Genomic DNA, 17,606 nt, shown 5'->3' with positions numbered 1-17,606 from the left:
AGTGCATTTTTATTGCTAATGCAGGGTGGGAATGGGAAAGGCAGTTGCACTTCTTAATGAGGACCTTTAATTACTAGCTGAACAGTATTCATTTGCTTTGATAAATTATGACATTTGCTCTCTCACACACACATTCTAAGGGAAGCGTTTAGAGAGCTGTTGCAAAAAGTCTTTGATTTTCCGTGGTTTTCACTCCTAAATTCTCAAGTCATTCTTAGACACACTTTTAAATTCTTATTCATTACCAGCCTGTAGAAGCGGATGTACACAAATCAGCATATCCCATGAACATATATAAATCTTCTCCAAAGACAGGTGGGTGTTTTCCTATAAAGTTAACAGCATTGCTTATTTTCCTAAGTCTAATCATCTTCAGACCCCTGGAGGGTTAGTCTCAAGACAGATGATTGATAAGTCAGTGAAGACTGAAGTGGGTGTTAAAGACTTTGGCTCATGTGTATGAACATGCCACTTTAAAGTTTAAGTAAAACTGTAAACAGTAAAAGTAGGGTACCTGAAGATATCTTTTACCCACAGCATAGCTCAAGCTATGTGGAGTAGTTAGAAATAGTGCTTCTAAGAATCTGGAGGAAAAGTTCTTAGAGGGGATTCTTACATTTTCCCTGTAATTATGAGAAGTTTCTCTGCCTTCTAATCAAAAGGCTTTTTTAAAAAAAGTAGTATCTTTTAGAGATAATCATGATATCTACCCAACCAAACTACTGATTTAAAGCAAGTTTAATTCATAAGTGAGTAAAACTGAATAAAAATAAATAATAGAAGATTGTACCAAGTTGTCAGCATGGTAATGACAAATGGCAAATTCATCTGTTTCTCAATTGCTGGTGAGATACACACTGCAGAGCTCTCCCACACCATAGATCACACCAGCCAACTCATTTCTGTGATTAAATATTCCATCCATAGGGTAAAAGGTGGCAAGGCTTAACAAGATTCATAAAATGCACCACTTGAACACACATAACTCATGTCTGTGCTTGGAGAGCACCCCACCTGCAAAGGAAAATTGGAATTGAGCTGGATTACTCATGAGACGTGATCTATAGGGGGAAAGGTGAAGATCTAATGAAATGCAGATTTTAAGATACAGTTTGGTCCCCACAAAAGATACACACGTAAAACCAAAAGTAGAGTGAAGCATAGGAAATCAACTTGAAAACCATGAAGATGATGATGAACAATGGTCCTGGACATTTATTATTACTATTATTATTATTATTATTATTATCATCATCATTGAGGGGAGAAAGAATTTCTGAATGGATTCATGCTGAAAATAAAAATTTCTAATTTTGAGAGGGGGAAAAGTGAAAAACAGGTACTAGAAAAAGAGCATGTCTGGCTGCAAAGTCCCACTTGAAAAGTGGCCAGGCCTTGAAAGAGGTTTGTTCTGGGGTCATTTGGAGGATCAGGTATAATAAAGAGTGAATGAGACCTCCACAGACTGTCAAGTAAAATATAAATATGAGGGATTAGAGTGATCACTAGAGTCACTGGATTATGTCCATATCAATAAGAACCTGGCTATGGACCACATGACTCAATACCAGTCAGGTGATGGGATAGTGGATTGGGATCTTAAGATGAAGTTTAGAAATGAAGAAGTTGGATTCAACACTCTATGATTGCTTATCTCAAAAGGGCAGCTGTATTTGACCTCGGATTATGTGTACAAAGGTATTGGTTTTTATGGGCTTTTGACTACTGTGCACCATGATTCATCTCAGCATTAGGTCAAAGGAAGATACGTGGAGGCCTCTCGTGCCACTGTTCATTCTGCTTGCGTTTCACAGTGTCCAGTGTAGTTAAGAGGGCACCTTCCAGTCATACTTTTGCATGAGCGTCTTTCCAATTCCTCTTCTGCAGTTTGAACGCAATAGCATTTTAAAAAGTAGTGTTATCCGGAACCCACAAAAACTGTGGCCTCAAGGTAATTTTGCCAGAATCCTGGGTGCAAAGCATGCTATTGGGGATGCTTCCTAGGCAGCCTGGAAGAGACAGAGCGGATCTGAACGGTGCCTGCTACCACTTACACCCTTCACAGCCCGTCTGGCCTGATGTTTCTGCCTACGCACCCACAGATCAGCCTAGACTAGATGCAGAACAACGGCCACAAGGAGCAGTTCCTTATGCACAGTGACCTTTGGCTCTGTGATGTTTTGTATAATTTACACATGTGCCAAAATCAAATGTAGTGCACTTCAGTGAACTGGAACAGGAGAGTCCAGATTTAAGTCCCCAAGCAAAGGATTTTCAGCCTGGAAATGTTCCACTTCAAAGAGTTTATCTTGTACATCTGTTTACCTTTGCCTCCCCTTTTGCTTGCAATTCACTTTGCTTCTCCCTTCTCCTCCCCGCATCTGTCTTATCAGATTTTATTTCATCCCTGCCCACATTTGGCCTTAATTTTTATCTGCGTCCTTCCATGTCCCAAGGAGGGAATGCAGCTCATCTTTGATGGAGCCTGTGGGGTTTTCAGATCTGCAGATAGGATCAGCACTTGCTTATATGCTGAAAACTGCATTTCCTAAATTAATTGGTTCTCTTTCTGTTGCTTGGGAAGTCTGTTAAGGAGTATCCCCTGCCCCAAAGACAGAGGGTGGCGATCTTTTCCTTGTATAGAAAGCACCCCCTGGGGGCTGGGGATTTAGCTCAGCGGCAAAGCACCTGCCTGGTAAGTGCAAGGTCGTGAGTTCAATTCCTGGTACCGGAAGAAAAACAAAAACAAAACAAAACCAAAAAAAAAAAAAAGAAAGAAAGAAAGCACCCCCTGCTTCAGGCCATGGGAGAAGAATGAGGTTCAAATATTTGGCTGTGGATAAATTTCATAGGGAGACTTTGAGACTACTGCTCTCAATATATTGAGAGCCTCCAAACATGAAAAATAATAAACTAACCCAGGGTATTTCCTCTGTGACAGGCGTTGTGCTGGCCACTCTGCGTCTCCTCAGATCGTTGTAGAAATTAACCCATTACCCTTCATCACAGAGATGATGAAGCCATGATCTTATGGAGAATTTTGTAAAAAACAAAATTTGGTTATTATATAAAGGCCTTTCTTCCTTACTTATTTAAACCCCTTCTTTTCACCATCTTGGTATGTTGTTTCCTCTGTAAAAGTAGATGATGGCATGCCCTCCACATCTGCCTTTCACTAGGACCCAGCAGAGCCAATAAATAATAAAAATATCTGGGGAGTTTTACTTTCCAACTCTCATAGCTTAGCAGCTGCTGCCACCAATAACACATGAGTAGCAGTAGCTATCAGAGATGGTCGGAGAATTTACAGACAGACATCCAAGCAGATCTTTGCTCATATGGGCCTTTTACTGTAACTTTTTGACCTTAGAAGGCAAAAACTTTTGATTTGGTTCATGTTGAGAGTCTTCAAGGCCACATCCAAGTTTAGTTATTCACTTGAAGGACCCATAGAATGCAGAAAGGTAGTTAAAACCACAGGCACAAAGTGTCATGGCAAGAAGGATATAGAACATAAATCAGCAAAGGGAAAAGCATGTAGGATGAAGTGTGGGAGAGACCAGGAGAAGGCTTCTGGCATCCTCTCCTGTGGAGTCTCATACATGTGCTTATTTCTCGTAGAAGTGGTGTGTGACAGCACATGAAATTTGCTAGCAAACAGCCAAGCTCCCCTGAGCTTGGTGTGTGGTGTTTACTGGGGTTGCACTGCACAGGCATCTTGCACATGCATGCTGACCTTGACTCAAAGCTCAGCTCCCTCCAGAGCATAAGCAGACATTTACCATGAATCACATTATTACCGTAAACCATCTGATCAGACTGGTACCATGCAATACAAGGCCTCCAGCTCACAAAATCTGCCTTACCAGATAAGAAATATTCTTGGGGCTCAGAGCATCTCTCCCAGGAGTTGGCTAAGGGTCAGTGGGAAGCTCAATGTTGTGTTTGAAAATGTGAAGGATTTGTGGTGCACCAACCCTGTTGACTTTACCCTACCCAGCACAACAGTAAAAAACAGATGGTGATTGCAAGCTTAGGTTATATAGCAATGGTGTTAATGATGGGGAGAGTGAAGAAGAGGAGGAGGATGAGGAGGAAGAGGATGGTGAAGACAAGTCACCACCAAGTTGCTATATTCGAGGAACAAAGATAAAGCCAAATTCAGCAGGAGTCAGCTGACTGTCTCACCAGAGATCCAGCTGCTAGATGTTTTCAGCACTGCAGCTCTTTGGGTGTCTTTGACAGCTACTCAATTCTGTCACTATGGTCAAGTGTAACCATAGACAGTGCCTTGACAAATCAGAATGACCATATTCCAGTCAGCTTTAAGGGCACTGAAATTTAAATTTTACATACTTTGACAAAATACTTGTCATTTCTTTTTCTGATCATGTAAGAATATGAAAGCCATTCTTAGTTTGTGGGATGTACAGAAACACTGGCCCTATTTTGCTGATCCTAGCTGGGAGAGTCCAGATTTAATAAATACAAAGCAACCAGTTTAGATTTTTTTCAATGAAATGCACTATTTTAGCAGTAGCATACCACAGGAATCCATAACCTTACCTAAGATCACTCAGTTGTGTGATGTTCATCAGGGAAGGGCCAAGAAAGACAGCATACATTAATCAACAACTGTCACTTATTTTCTTCTTTGATCCTTTACTACAGAGTTACAATACTGAAGGGTGGGTGCAGTGCTAGGGCTGAAGTAGCAGCAATAAGCCTAGAGCTTCCCTTCAAATATCAACAGGACAGAGAAGAATGCAAAACATAAACTCAGTGTACAGAAAATGATACCTGAAACCCCCAAGCACACACAAACACTAGCAACTGTCTCTACACTAGGAGTCAAAGGGATGTTGTAAATTGGGTCTTGAAGGATAAGTAAGAGTTTACTTGTCAAGAAAGTAGGGACAGATCATCATAAAGCTGACTAAGGATAAGGTTGGTAGAGCCTCAAGGAACATCTCAACCTTTATCTTTAGAATCCATTGAGAAATGTATATATATATATATGCTTGATCTTTACCAGTTACTGACTGATGGGAATTTCTGAGCCAAGTAAAGTTTTTTTTTCCAAAGGCTGAGAAATATCGATCTGTTGAGATCAGAGAGTACCGTCTACAAGACAGGTTGAAAACTACATGAAAATACCACATATAGGAATCCGGATTCTGGAATTTATCCTCTGCGTGGTAGGCAGCAGTGAAAAGATTTTCTAAAAAATAATAGACATCATAGATGAAAACAAACAAGCAAATCTGTCTGGTGGTAAGTTAGCACCTACATCTATACTCAGAGGAAATGACAGGCTTAACAGAAGGGCTTCTACCCATGGGTAAGTGAGGCCCTCAGGAGTTCGAGGTAGTAGGCTACAGCTGTACCTGTACAGCAACTGCCCAAATTGAATTCTTCATCACTAAACTCATACCCAGCATAAAAGCGCAGATCAAACTTGTTTTCTGGGTTAGTCTAAATCTTTTTCAAGGAAAGTAAATTACCAGAGATTTCAAACATGAGCTGATTTTTAAAAATTAAATATTTTACCTTGTATTGCTATTCGACTATAAGCCATGTAATTCTGGAGATGTTTTGTTTTCCACTCTAATGTACCTTTCCAAACTGCATAGTTATCATCTTCCCAATCAGTTAAATTGTTGTGGAAACAGAGACAACTTCACCAAATATTGCTAAATACCCTTAATGTTAATTGTGTGTAGATGCTCATCCTTCAAGTATAAAACAAAACTGGCCAGTTGTGTTTTGAAGATCGAGTGGTGAAGAACCACCTCACAAATGGCAAAAATCCTGCTGGGATTAACTACATTGATGACAGTTAATGCATTTCTGCAACTTCTGTGGAAGTGTTACAACCCATTACAGTCTCAATATTGGTTTATGAAAAATTAATAAAGCTGGTGGAAAATGGAATTCAGTATCTGCATTAGCTATTCACACCAAAAGAACTAGGCAGAATTAATTATGCCGTATGCTACCTTCTAATGAGTTTTTCATTAAACTGTATACCATTATAGAAACTAAACAAGGATTATTCAAAGAATAATGCCAACGGCTGTTTTTTTTTTTTGAGAGAGAGATTAAATTAGTTAATGGGTTACATACTTAAATCTGATGCAAAGGTTAATCGATGTACACTGATCATTTTATTAAGCCCTTTATCATTTCAAGACATGAACACCCCCATATTACTGATATTTTCTGGACAGAAAATGAATCTGTTTTTGTGTTTCTAGTATTTGCTTGATGTACATGTGGTATGGTGAAGACTGAAACCCTCTGTATTAGTTCTGTGTCATTTTTGAAAATAATTTTCACCAGCTAAAATATTTTATTTGCTTTTAGCCTGTGTGTGTGTGTGTGTGTGTGTGTGTGTGTGTGTGTGTGTATGTGTGTGTGTGTGTCATGGAAGGCATATTTAAACAATGTTATCTAATTACTTTTTGAGAAATCCATAGGTGATGTATATTTTCTGTTTTCACTAGAAGTATGGTCGAGATTTTAAACCTAATCTGGCAAGGCTTAGGGTGACAACTTAAGATGAGTTTCCACCACTGTTCTGCAGAGACATCCAGTCCCTCCTAAAATAAAGTTTTGTGATAGTGTGTGGGGGATGTAGAGGAGGAAACAGGGAACCTGTCTCGGCAGCTGTTTTTAGACTTCAGAGCTTGTTATTCCTAAGAGGAGATAGGGAGCCGGGAGAGGGGAGAAGGGAGAAAGGAGAGAGAAGGGAGCCTCTGTGTTCGCATCAGAGATTTGAAAACCCACTGATTTCAGCTTTTAAACAATTCTAGATATTTTCTCTCCTAAGCAGAGATGGAAAAAAATTTCTTTAGGAGCAGGCTGTGAAATGAGTAGTGCACTGTGGCCAACTGTAAGATAAATAAGTGCAGTGCTAGAGATTGCAGGGGCCGTGGCTCAAGTACACGGAGCACTGGATTCTCCGCAACTCCCAGAGCATCCCTGCCAAGCAGCAGCGTGGACCAGAACCACATGGCCCAGTCTCCGCTTCCTCATCTATGAGTGTTTCCAATTAATTTCTAATCTTCTGTTTGTCGTTGATTCCTTTGTGCCTAGCATTATGCTGGAGGACAAACAACACACTTTGCTAGTTCTAGGTTTTCTACCCCTTTCTGAAAGGAACAGAGTAAGTCTGCAAAGTGACATCCTTTGATATCCTCAATAACAATTATCACTTTTGTCTTTACCACCAAGAGCACTTATTTACTATTTGCCAAACACTTTGATACAATAGATGCAACCCTTAAAATTGTATTTGATAATGTATATGTCTATGTCCTCATTTTACACGTATAATTGAAGTTCTGTGATATCTCATTACCTCCCCAACATCAAATATCTTATAGTCAGAGAGACTACATAAGAAATTTATGAGACTATGGTATTAGAACCTGAGAGTTCACTATTTGCCTGGTCTGTATTTCTGATTCTGTTTTATTTCAGTCATGCAAACAGGATTTTTTTTTATCTACACAAGATTCATTCAGTTTGGAGGCTCCCTTTATTGGATTTTTTTTTTTTTTTTTTTTTTTTTTGTTTTTTTTTTTTGGTGCCAGGAATTCAACTCAGGACCTTGTACTTGCCAGGCGGGTGCTTGTGCCGCTGAGCTATATCCCTGACCCTTGATTGGATTTGAAACACAGTCACAGATTCTTAAATGTGAGTAGGAGGTCCTAGTTAACATCTTTAGCCAGGAAGACGAGGTGTTTGAGCCTGAAAGCAGCTTCAGCTATTTTATGGTGGCTGCCTTGAACTGGGGCTGGTGGGTATTGATTACTCCTGGGTTTAGTTACTGCAGGACCAAGTATCACCACTGAGAAGCAGGCGTAGCATCATGAGAAGTTTAAACGTTGGAGACTGACAAAGCTGGCACAAGGAAAGTTTTGTAGTGTTTCTCCTTCTAGATTTTAACTTTCTTTCTGATTTAGTAAAGAAAAATATTACAATGCATAGAATGTAATTGGTATCATACCAGAACCCCAGGGCCATCTTGATATTCAGTTCTCCAGTATTACCTGGGGTTGAGGTTGCACAGAGAGTTCCTAACGTTTTATATTTGCTAACAGTACCTGCACCACCTAGTCACTTTTTAAAAATGCAAAATCTCAGGCCCCAGCCCAGACCTACTAGATAAAAACCTGCTTTTCCAAGAAGCCCCAGGTGACAGATGATAGCGTAGTCAAGTTTGAGAAGCCTGGTCCTTCCCTATGTAAGGAACCTCATGGCGTTGAAAAAAACAAACCTTAGGAGTTAAAACTCATTGTCTTTCTTCTTTGTGGGTGATTTGCTAGAAATCCACAAATACCCCCTGGGACCGTTTTGTTTTCAGTTGTTTCAATGAGTTCAAAAGAAATTTAGAGCAAATATTTTTTAAAAGATGTCTTTTAAAAAATTTTGGTCGGGACTGGAAATATAGCTCAGTGGCATAAGCACCTGCTTGGCAAGCCCAAGGTCCTGAGATCGATCCCCAGTACCACAAAAAAAAAAAAAAAATTGGTCTCTACTGACATGATATCCTCTGAAATATTTAATGACAGCTACCTGGTTAAGGAACAGTGGTATTGCAATGTGTGGTTACTGTTAGTATCATTCCAGACATTGAGGGAACACTAGGACACTGGTCATGAGACTTTTTCTGATGACGAGCAGGCAGCAAATATTTTAACGTTTGCAGGCCATGAGGTCTGATCCAGCTACTCTGTTCTACTATTGTAGCATAAAATACAGAAAAAAAAAAAACAGATGAATGAATATGTTGTGTTCTAGTCAAACATTACTTACAGTGATATTGAAAAGGTGAAAATCATTTTGAGCTTACAAAAATGCTGATGAGGCCAGGCATAGCTAAAGTTTGCTAGCACCCAGTTTAGAAGAACATTATTAAAACCTCAGGCCCAGGGATCTGGTAGGTATGATTTGCATTCAACACCACAAGATCTCTGTGACCTTGGACAAGAACTTACAGCTCTCTGCCTCAATATCCTCCTCTATGAAATACAATAATAGTGCTGCCTTATAGGGTTGTTAAGAGTAGGTAAAGAGCCAAGTTAAAGTTTAAGGAGGTCATCTAGCACTTCTCGAGCATTCATTAAGAAATTTGGAGACTGGTTATACTTATAAAGTTAAATATCTTTCTCTTTTAAACCACCATTAGGCCTAAAGTTTGGAGGCAAAAGGGTAAGAATCAGTCATTCAAATTCTTAAACTGTAAATGATCGAGGAGAAAGTTGTACAGAGGTTCTTGGTACCATTCTTGCAACTTTTCTGTAAAGTTTAAAATTAATTCAAAATAAGCGAAAAAATAAAAGAAGTAATGTATTTCTCTTTGAATATTATGAAAGTCAAAACTTACAAAAAATAAATTAGAGTGAGGGATTATTTACATGATAGGCAGATTCGCTTCAGGGCTCCTTTAAATATGGAAATCTCTTGGTACAATTAAAACATGATTTGATTTATAAGAATTAAATATACATGCAACATTTCCCTGGAACATCTGTGCCTAAATGGAAACATCCCTGTACTTGAAGCTGTACCATAGCCCTTCAGAGCAGCACATCTTTCAGGCTGATATAAAAGCATTAGGTATTAACTGTGGAAATATTCTTACATGGATTAGCTCAGTGCTAGTCTGATGTTCAAAAATGTGTAACTACAAAAGCATGCACAGTCCACTGGGCCTTTGGATGAATTTTGGATAAATTTGTCAGTTGGAAACAGCCGCCTTTCTTGGCAGAGACCTACAGCAATTGCCCAGGTCTCTGAGTCTAACAGAAGTTTGATGCTGGTGTGAGGTATGATTGAAAAATATGATTAATGTCTAAAATTGTTTCCAAAACATATCACAAGAAAAGACACAATGCCTTGGATCCCCCTCAGAGTACCCCCATACACACACACACACACACACACACACACACACACACACACACACTTCCCCTTTCTGAAACAGTTCTGGAAGTCTTTTTTCATGAGTATCATTTGCTTTATTGTAGTGGCTGCCACAAAGTCCATGTCCATTCTCAGAGTTTACCTTTCATTTTAACTCTGGGGAAGACCCAGAAGTCACACAGTGGCAAATCTGGTGAATAAGGTAGATGAGAACACACCTTAATGTTTTCATAAGCCCGCTTTTTCTTTGCATGGCACATGGCAGAAGCATTCCCCATATTTTTGATCATGCCTTTGTAAGGACTCATGAAAGGACTTGCAGAACTGCTTCAGATAGTGACAAGAATGATGGGATAGGTGTTCAAAGTGAGGGGGAGTATTTTGAGAGGGATTAATGGCAATGTGTCTTTTACTCTAAGCAATTTTTATTTATTTATTTTTTTTTTGGTTTTTCTCCGGTACCGGGAACCGAACTCACGACCTTGCGCTTGCCAGGCTGGCGCTTTTGCCGCTGAGCTAAATCCCCAGCCCCTATAAGCAATTTTTAAAAGTAAGCCTTTAGATATGTTGAACACTCTTGTATGTCACTCTGTGAGGGACCTCTGATGGTGCCTCCCCTGAGACTCATGGCAGGGATCTTCGATGACAGGTGGGTGTAGGGCTAGATCTCCTATAACAAGGTATCATATAGAGATGACCTGAGCAACAATTTACTTTCCCAAAGTCCTGGAGGCTCCCAGTCCCAAAGAAAGTGTCAACAGGGTGGGATTCTTCTGAGAACTCTCTTAACAGAGGCAGGAGTGTGCGCATCTTTCACAGTATGGGAATCCAAGAGGGACGTCTCCAGGATCATACAGAGGTGATTTCTGCCACCATCCTCACCATTCCATGTCCAGACACGGATAGTGAGTTACTCATGTTTTTCCAAAGTGCTACAGAGCAAAGAAAAAGCTTTGCTTATGCACAAAATGATAAAGATGAAAACAATTTCTGAATTTTCATCCATAGACAGCTTGAGGCAGATCTATGTATTTAGCCATTTTAACTTTTCTCCTGAGAATATGGAGATGCCCTTGGGCCCGAGTTCATCCAAGGCATCTATGACACATTGCATCCACCTGGTTATTGATTAGATATGCAGATTTCTGAACCTGTAAATCAAACCCTCTGGGGGCGGGACCTGAAGGGTACCACCACGTGACATCTTCTCTAGTTAATTCTTAAACACCATGACAGTTTAACAACCTCTGATTTAATGAAGAGAAGAGCTCATGGCCTTGAGATTTGGGGAACTGACACTTTTGTATCATTTCTCAAAGTATGGTCCGTCTATGACAAAGGATCTTGTTAGATGTGCAAAATGTCAGACTCCAGCCCGGACCTGCTGAATTAGGAACAGTAGGGTGGCCCCTAGGGGTCACCTTTGGCGTTCTCCAGGGGATTCTGGTGATACAGGAAGTTATAGAAACAAAAGGGGGAAATTGCCACCCCTTCCTAAGGTACTGCACCGATTCCAAAAGAACTTTCAGCTGAGCATGGTAGAATGAGCCTATAATTCCAGCACTCTGAGAGGCTCAGGCAGGAGGGCCACAAGTTCAAACCCAGCCTGAACAGCTTAGGGATTTTGTGAGTCACTGCCTCAAAATAAAGTGTTAGGGATGTAGCTCAATATGAAGGCCCTGGATTTAATCCCCAGTACCACAAACACAAAAAAAATGTTTGTAGGCTTCTGTTTCAGAAAAGTGTCTGTTCTCCTCAGCCTATAGCTGGTTCTTCTATTTATGATCATTTTCCTTCTTTTAGTAAAAAAAAAATTTTTTTTAATTATTTTAAAAACACTCTACACTTGTTGAAGCTGAAAGAAGTCATTGATAGCCATTGGGTTTAGCGATTCAAATAGCTTGCTTTTCACCTATAATGTGCCTTATAGAAGGTGCTCTACTTTGGGTAGACAACATATTCTCTGCCTCCTTTTTTCCACATCTAAAGAAAAACTGATACTGTCTGGCCCTTATTATGGGAGGGGGCAGCAAATGTAGCGTAAGCATTCTTTGGCAAACATTGAGTAAAAAAACTCTTCTTTATATAAAATCAAAATGTTTTTAGCACTGAAAGCCTATCAGTATTAACCTTTTTCCCTTACCAGAGCAATACAGTCCAGAAATACACAACTCATTTTTACCAAAGTCATAATCATTTTATCTCATAAAAATTGTTCTAAGCTACAGCATGGAAGCACAAGCTTGTGATCCCAGCACTGTGGAAGCCTGAGGCAAAGGGTGGCAAGTTCAACCTCAGCCTGGGCAACTTAGTGTCTCAGAAAGACCCTGTCTTAATAAAATAAAAATAAAAGTGGGCTGGGAAAGTATAAGTACCTCAGTGCGAAGCCTTAGGTTCAGTCTCCAGTACCATAATACAAGAAAAAGTTCTAAAATAGTTTTTCATTTTATTTTATTTATCGCAGTGCCTCATGTTTGGGTTGGTATTCAGAATCGTTCCTTTCCTCTTTGCTTGCATTTGTCTTTGTTACTGATCATATAAAGGCTAAAAGGGACATTTAGTTGTTTTGAGAGCCCATGGAGCTTAGTAGAGGGGGCCCAGAGCCCAGCACAGGGCCTGGCACACAGCAGAAGCCAGTATTTACCTGGCAAAAGTGTGGTGATATTGCTGTCCCATCTCTTCCCAGCTGAGCTCTCAAGCAAAGGCACCATGCTGTGGAGTGGCCCCTTGTTCTCACTCAGCCACTGGTCTGTGGGGTTCCTCTCATCCCACTTGGCAGCCTCAGCTCCTGTCCTGGGCTGAATGACATCAGGAAAATGAGGCCCCCAAACAGAACTCTGTTTGTTTCCACGTGACTTGAGCCGCACAGCAGAGGCTGTGTATGTCCAGACAGCGCAGGACACATGCAGAGCCTTATGGAACAGGTGCCCCAGGGTTCCTATCAGCTCTTAGATATTTTACAAAGCTGACTGGCTGCTGTCCTCTGTGTCTTTGCTTTGTGTCCTTTAATAGAGTATCTCCAGATACCATTGCTGGCCTTCATCGTAGGGTAGTGATGTAGATCCCAGGGCCCAGGCAGGTGGGATGTTCCTTTGATTTATTTTTAATTATTTATTTATTTATTTACTTATTTATTTATATAGGTACCAGGAATCAAACTCAGGAGCTTGCACTTGCTGGGCAGACTCTGCGTGGCTGAGCTATACCCCCAGCCTGATTTTGTTTTCTTTAAAGAATCCAAAATGGTAGGAAAAGACCCACTCATTCACTGTGATGGCACCAGTGGTTGTGCTCAGTTGATACTAAATGGACACTGTTAAATAGCTTTGCTTTTCCTGCTTTCTGAGTGCCACTCCAATTTTATTCCTCGGATGTGTAGTCTAGCTGCCTATCAGAAGCCTTTGGATTCCCTCATCAATTGCTCCCGCCTAGTTCAGCCCAAGTTCCTGCTCCGAGGGAGAATGAGAGATGAGTGAGTCAGGATTCTGACCTCTTGCAGGTTGTATCATGACTGGATGAAGCTGTGCTTAAATCAAAAACAAAGGAAGGAAGATGAAAGAAGGAGGATGAATGCAGTAAAAGTTTCTAGGGAGAAGCAAGAGCTGAGTGAGGAGGGAACTTGTCTAGGGGAAGGGAAGGGAGGGCTTTCTGGGATGAGAATCAGCCTGGGAAAAGGCGTCGGACATGAACCTGGACCATGATTCCAGTTGGTCTGAGTCCTGGTTCCTCACCTCAGGGTTTTCAGCAGAGTTAAAAGGTTAGGTGTTTTCTGCTTCCTGCTCGTAATAGGACATGCCCTTCAGGCTTCTCCCTGCCCCTCTGGGGCCAGCAGTGCCTCCCTAAGTGATGGAGAGTCTACAGGTGAGCAGAAAGGGTTTTGGTCCCCATCAGCACGTCGCAGGATTCCAGATCCTTTGTGGATGTCTTTCCAGACTGAAGACTGTGGCCCTCTGCATGAGAATGACGGACTCTGATCACCTCCAGGATAAACTCTGTTTTTCTGCCATTGTGACAGTCAACAGTCCAGGGAATGGATGACAGGGCTGCCCAGTTGCCCTGTTTAACTGGAGGAGTCAACCTTAAGAGTCAAGAAAAGAGACAATGACTGTCTTACTTGTAACTTGTAAATATATTTGAACTCTAAGCGTGCCAATTTCCAGCTCTAAGCAACTAGCAGAAGAAGGCTCCCTTAAGCAGGGTTGGTTTGAAAAAGCACTATTATTAGCAAAGAAAACAAAAATAGAGTCCTTTAAAAAGTATTATAATTCATCTAATTCAGTATTATGTTCATCATATAATTCAGTATTATGTTCATCTCTCTGAGGGTTGGGTATTTTGCTAGGTATGGGGATAAATGAAAATGAGTAAGATTTGGCTCTGCCCCAGGAGGATTCTATAGCGTAGACTCATGTGTAAATAGAAAATAGTTCCAGATCATGACAAAGGTTCTACCAGGGAGACTAGAAAAGAAAATAATAACATAGAAAAAGAATAATTAATTCCCTCCTTGGGAGTGGGAAGAAAAGAGGTCACTTTTAAATTATGCAGAAGGGACACAGACAGTTAATTCTTTTAAAAGTCAAGCCATATGAAAGTACTAACATATAGCCCTGTTTGACATAAAAAGATCGGTCTCATATGGTTTAACCTAACACTAACACAGGATTGCCATGAGGGTTTTACTGTGTCTGTCAACTTTAATCTCAGTGGTAATAATTGTCCATTAGCTATATTGAGAATGATTCTGAGGCTCACGGGCCAATGGGAATGGATAATATTAACATTGATTAATGATGTCTGTCTTGGCTAGAAAATGGGAAAAAATAGTATTACTTGAATCTGTTTCCTCACTTCATTTATAAGGAGTGTAATAAGCAAATGCTTGGGTGTCCAAGAAGTGCAGGATGTTACCATAATTGTAGATGTGGGCTCGTGCTAATTGGAGATAGATGGTATCTGTTGGAGGCTGAGGCAGATAAAAGGCTTAATTCAGGGGGTTATTGAAAGGCTATGTGTATGCTGTGTTGGGAAGTGCTTTGAATGACCTTATAAACACTTCTTTATACCACTACTTGTGCTCTATTGACTATCTGACTTACTTTTGTAAACATATGCATGTTACCGCTCCTGCCCCCAAAATACATGGAGGTTTGTTCTTTTCTGCTGCTTTATTTTTGTTGAATTCAAAGCTCTCTTTTAGGAAAGGTCAGAAAGTACTAAGGGAACATACTCTTAGTACTTTGCAAATTAAATTGGTGAACGTTTTTAGGTAAAATAGACACCAAGTCTTGTGACTACATTCATTTTGTTTTTCAAAGGTCAAAGTCATTGCATAAAGATTTTTTTAAACTACTAAGAGAGCACTTGCAGAAGTTATTTCAGTCCTGTTTCTCAGGCTCCACAGCATAAGAGGAATTAGGAAGGCTTCATTATGCCCTGCTAGGGTTTAGTTTTCTATACAGAATCTGTGTTGTGTCCCAGCGGAATTCAATAAATTGCACTGAGGATATTGAAAATTGACCCAAGGGTTTTAACTGCACAATACTGAGATGTCCTTCTGGATGTGTTTTTGCTATAATTAGATGATTTTTCTTTTAAAATCAAGGCACCCCAACAAAATTTCAAATATCATTTTAGAAGTGCTTTTTAACCAAGGATACATAGAAGGAAAGAACTTTTGAGGAAATTTCTCAAAGTCCACCGACCTGTCAGAGCTGCCCTAGATAGTTACGACTTGGTATCTCTCTGTGTGTTCTATGGAAAGGAGAATTTCTGAGATATTTATCAATAAGAAAATCATGTGCATGGCTTCTGCAGATTCCTCTTGAACATCTATTGATAAAGAACATTTTTTGCAGATTATTCAGTATTCTCCTAGTGAGCACCTTTCTTCTCATTGGTTGATTTTAGACCCCAAGGCTCATCTCAGGATTGGTCTGTTTGCTCTTAGTGCCTATGACTATGCCAGTCACCTGTTAAACTGCTGAAAATGTACTGAGGAGAAATTAGATCAGATGAAGACCTATGCTATGGTAGGGTAAACTGTTTAAAAATGAAGTAGAAAGAACATAAGTTTAGCAGAGGTTGATCAAGACTCTTAGACTCTTTGTGCACTTACTACCAAGAGATGACCAGGTAGTAGGCCTGGTGGATCATGGCTACAATCTCAGATACTCTGGAGACTGAATCAGGAGGATCAAAAGTTCGAGGCCTGCCTGGGCAATTTGGCTAGACCTTGGTTCCAAAGTTAAAAGGGCTGGGAATATAGCTGAGTAGTAGCATGTTCCCATACCTCTCCCTTCCCGAGATAACCATTTAACTTCACCTGTATGCCCTGGACTAATTTGGAGAGCAGGGTTATGGGGAGAGGGGATGATTCTTTAGCTTTAAGCACAGCATAGGTAAGTAAAGGTGAGAAGGACATTCCTTCGGGTAGGAATTCTGTTCCAAGGCGACTTTATGAAAGACTGATAGGGGAAAAGATGAGATGAGTGTGGGATGTCAAGAAAATGTTTATTTCACCTGTAAATAATGTCCAAATTTAGAGCCGCACAAGGAGAAGAAATAGAAAGGGAACCGGAGGAAGGCTTCTCCTATTCCCTCCTTTTAAACATTTTAAACAAGTTTATGTGTTTGAAGTACATAATGATTATATTCAATGTTTTGCTGTTGTTGTTGTTGGTTTTAGGTTTTGTTTTATCTTTTGGTTTTGGTACCAAGAATTGAACTCAGGAGCTGGCACTTGCCAGGCAGGTGCTGTGCCCCTGAGCTATGTCCCCTGCCCAGTGATTTTATTCACTGTGGAGAACTGATGTATGCACATAACACCATTCTGCCCCCCTTTTACCTGTGTCCCCTCTACGGTGGTGGAATACTTGGGAGAGGCTGGAGTGCAGGTCAGAGAGAACAATAGAGAAATATTAATTTTAGTATCTCTATTTGGTGGAAGCCCAATGACATCAGAAGTTTTCTTTGGAGCTACATCCCCAGCCTTATTTTTTTTTTTTTTTTTTTGAGACAGGGTTTCTCTAGGCTCTAAATTGTTCATGCTGGCTTAATTTACAATCCTCCTGTCTCAGCCTCCCAGAGTACTGGGATTGCAGGTTAACTGCACTTTTGTTTATGTTGGGAAAGATACAAAAAGATTGTAGAACTTTTTCCCAGGTGAGTCCCCAGGATGTGGGAATGTTGCTCTTCCTGGGGGTGCACTTGTAAGATAGACTTCTTGTCATGGTGGTGACGGGATACCAAGGCAAGTGGGAATGAGCAGAAACCCCAAGGAGGCATTGCTAGCATCCTCAGTTGCCTTAACACTCCTCAAGGGCACTCTTTTCTCTGTCAGTCTTTGAGCTTGAACCTCATAGCAACAGGAGAAGATTCCTGACCCCACTTGTGCTTGCAGTGGGTGGTAGTTCTAAACAGGGCATAGACACAGACAGAGGTGACACCGCAGAACTCCACTGATCCTTCTTCCCGTAAAATTCCATTTTGCAAGGATAAGAACGGTGCTTTTTGCTTTAAATCAGGCAGAAGCTTCATCGCTGTCACTGGAGTGCAGCCACTGGCTCCAGCCTCTGGGATCCACCTCTGCAGCGGGCAGGTGGCAGCTCTGGGGAGAAAACCGGAGCTGCAAAAGCAAAGACCCTCTCCCCCTGGGTCGCCTGTGGATTCAG

General features: G+C 40.7%; 1 protein-coding gene across 17 annotated transcripts in view; it reads left to right on the top strand.

The window, feature by feature from the left end:
- The window catches only part of Rbfox1 (RNA binding protein, fox-1 homolog (C. elegans) 1), a 349,342-nt gene that overhangs the window by 257,644 nt on the left and 74,092 nt on the right, over positions 1–17,606 (top strand). The window lies entirely within an intron of this gene.

This window comes from Chinchilla lanigera, unplaced genomic scaffold, assembly GCF_000276665.1.
Source record: "Chinchilla lanigera isolate Chin_1 unplaced genomic scaffold, ChiLan1.0 scaffold00041, whole genome shotgun sequence".
Taxonomy (NCBI): Eukaryota; Metazoa; Chordata; class Mammalia; order Rodentia; family Chinchillidae; genus Chinchilla; species Chinchilla lanigera.
This window is presented reverse-complemented; position numbering and strand designations above follow the sequence as displayed.